Below are 2,500 nucleotides of genomic sequence, written 5' to 3'. Positions count from 1 at the left end.
GGGTTTGTGTGTGTGTGTGTGTGTGTGTGTGTGTGTGTGTGTGTGTGTGTGTGTGTGTGTGTGTGCGTGTGCGTGTGCGTGTGTGTGTGCGTGTGTGAGAGAGGGGTTCTACCACCTTAGCGGGACCAGAACATTAAACAGAACCAGCTGCAGTGTGTTCTGTGTGAGGAGAACCCGGAGCCCGGATCCCCGGTATCCCAAACCTCCTCCGGGTCTATTAATAACCCGTCGTCAAGGACGTGCAGAGGACATCTCCATTTGACAACCCATATACGGTCCTGCATGAATATGTATAGGGGGAGCCCCGCCCCCCCTCAGCCCAATGAATTACCAAGTGAAATCAGGGGTGACGCAGGGAGGCTGAGGAGGTGTCCCTGCATTCTGAACACCCTCCCAAGACTCGTTAGACATCCATATCAAACCCCAAATATTCAGCCTCCAGGGTACTGACTATGGGGGCTGTGTGTGCGTCCCTATGTGAGCGCCTCTGTTTGGGGGTATAGCAGTGAGTGTGTGGGTGTGTGTGTTTGGATGGGGGGGTTATGTATATGTGTGTGTGTGTGTGTGTATGTTTGGGAATGTGTTGGTGTGGTGTGTAAGCTCACCGACATACAAATGCAAAGTATGTAAGGCTCTATATTGGATGTGTTCTTTTGAAGCACTTTACTTTTATGACTTTTATGATGTATTTGTATGTTCCTTTGGTCGTTTGAGTCCTGTGCCCAACAGACCCTTTGATAAATCAACCCTTTAACACCTGATTAACATGTGGGACATACATCCACAAATGTCGGGACGTCAGCCACCATGCGTCCCATCAATGTTCTTTGTTACGAGGCAGCCTACGCTTCTTCGAGTTGCAAGAGTGTCTATCTTAGATTTTGTTATGTTCTTTTTGAAAGGCCTTTTGAAAGCCAGTTGACCCTCTCGGTGGCGTCCCTGTCCAACCCTGATCAGCGGGGGAAATCAGAACACAAACACAATCCACCACCTCTCCGTGAACGCCGTCGTCCACACGCACACTTTAGCAAGTATCACGACTGCACATGCGTTGCTTAAAGTTTTCAACTGCCCCTCCGTCCTGTTGCCAGGCAACAGCAGACGACGGCCCCAGCAGCAGCGCTGTCGGTTTGTCGCGAAGCTGTTGGTATCGGAAGGAGGGGGGGGGGGGGGGGGCGACACACAACACACACAACACACGGTCTGTCTCTCGGAGCGCGCTTGACCTCGCGCCCGACGCCTCGGAGGTAGAAGCAGCCGAGTGCTGGTGAGCGAGGGAGTGGGGGAGCATCTGTCCCTGTTCTCGGGAGGCTGGGCGTCCCGGTTCCCTGGCAGAGGAGCGCGGCGGACGTCCAGCCTTGGAGTGGGGAGGCCTGCACGACGGCGAGCCCCATCTGGTGCCCGCCGCCAGTTGGTGAGGAGGCTTGTTCCCTTTTCGGATGTGACCAATCGCAACCTGTCCTCCTCTGGCGGTTGTCATGGCGCCCAGCAGGTGATGTGGGGTGGTGCGTCTGCGTTCAGGGCCCCCTCGTTCCAGGGCCGCCCCGACCGGAGCGGTTGGTGGAGGGTCGGGTCTTCACGCCAATGTCCAACTCGTTGAGGAAGGGCCGGGGAGGGGGTGGAGGAGGAGAAGGTGGTGGAGGAGGTGGTGGAGGAGAGGAGACTAGGAGGGGTGGAGGAGGAGGAGATGGAGGAGAGGAGGGTGGAGGAGGAGGAGCTGACCCTGGGAGAGAGTGGAGGAGGAGAAGATGAGCCCGGTGGAGGAGGAAGCGATGGAGGGGATGAGACTGGGAGAGGGTGGAGGAGGAGGAGATGAGCCCGGTCGAGGGTGGAGGAGGAGGAGATGAGCCCGGTCGAGGGTGGAGGAGGAGGAAGTGATGGAGCGGATGAGACTGGGAGAGGGTGGAGTTGGAGGTGAAGGAGGAGATGAGCCTCCTCGATTTGTTCTTGGAGAGAGCTACTTATGGATTACTCCGTACTACATCTAGAAGGGTCGGCTTAGCTCAGGAGGTAGAGCAGTTGCCTTGTAACCGTTGCTAGTTCGATCCCCAGCTCCTCCTAGCTGAGTGTTGATGTGTCCTTGAGCAAGACACTTGACCCTAACTGCTCCTGACGAGCTGGCTGTCGCCTTGCATGGTTGACTCTGCCGTCGGTGTGTCAATGTGCGTATTAACCGATGTAAGACGCTTTGCATAAAAGCGTCTGCTAAATGCCCTAATTGTAATTGTAATTGTAATTATATCTACCCTACATAGTACATATACTATAGAGTCTTGTTGAAGCAGACTGTGGCACACAGTGGCCACCAAAGTGGAGACCTTTACAACCAGCGCCGGTCTGCTGGGAGAGGATGGACTGGAGTCCAGACCGCATAGATCTGGTCTGGACCAGGTCTAACAGATCTGGAGACCCAGCCACTGGTTACAACCCTGTGGTTATGAGTTACTGGGAGGCCACCAGCTCTCATCACTCTCAACCTACTTCTGCAGATGCCTCGCGG

The sequence above is a fragment of the Gadus chalcogrammus genome, chromosome 14 (genome assembly GCF_026213295.1).
Source record: "Gadus chalcogrammus isolate NIFS_2021 chromosome 14, NIFS_Gcha_1.0, whole genome shotgun sequence".
Classification (NCBI taxonomy): domain Eukaryota; kingdom Metazoa; phylum Chordata; class Actinopteri; order Gadiformes; family Gadidae; genus Gadus; species Gadus chalcogrammus.
This window is presented reverse-complemented; position numbering follows the sequence as displayed.